This window comes from Montipora foliosa, chromosome 8 (assembly GCF_036669935.1).
Source record: "Montipora foliosa isolate CH-2021 chromosome 8, ASM3666993v2, whole genome shotgun sequence".
Classification (NCBI taxonomy): domain Eukaryota; kingdom Metazoa; phylum Cnidaria; class Anthozoa; order Scleractinia; family Acroporidae; genus Montipora; species Montipora foliosa.
In genome coordinates this window covers 43613091-43613925 of record NC_090876.1, presented here as the reverse complement: position 1 = coordinate 43613925, position 835 = coordinate 43613091, and positions in this window count along the sequence as shown.

Genomic DNA, 835 nt, shown 5'->3' with positions numbered 1-835 from the left:
TCAGATATAACTATAACATGGGTGAATTACCTATATTTGATGCTTGGAAGCTTACTTATATGATCTTCTAAAGAGCAGAGACACAACATCTACCTAATGTTTTTAAGGACGGGTTTGAAAACATATGATGCGTAATGTAATAGTATGCACAGAAATAAAAATGCCAGACTCCTGAAGACCTTTAGAAACAAAGTGAACCTTCTTCATTCTGAATACAAGTCCCACAACACATTCAAAGGTCTTGTAGGAATTTCCCCAAATGTTTGGATTACATTTGTGAGTAGTTTGTAGGGAGGAAGTATATCTGACAAGGAGATTGTAAAAAAGCAGTTCTTTTGTTGATTTGCTGGATCAACATGACCTGATCATGGCTGATTGTGGATTTCATATTCAGGATTTACTGGCAAAAAAGAAGGTAACACTTTTCATTCCTCCTAAATGACAAAGTAAATCTCAACAGGGAAGACTGTTATGAGACTAAGAGGATTGCCAATTTAAGAATCCACGTCGAAAGGGCCATTAGGAGAATCAAAGTTTGGATCGTCTTTGATGTTGTTGTGTCATTAATTAGTGTGGAGTAATAAATCAGCTCTGGACAGTGACCTGCTTGCTTGTTAACTGGTAAAAGCCTGCTTTAACATGTTAAGGAAATGTGTCATCAAAGATGTTCCAACCTTGATTCTCCTAATGGCCCTTTTGAATGTGGCAATACTTGTAGCCTCAAAACAGTCTTCCTTGGAGAACTGTTCAGATTTACTTTGTCGTTTAGGAGGAATGAAAAGTGTTTCCTTCTTCTTCGGTAAAATTGTTAAGCTGTTGATTAGAGTCACAGCAA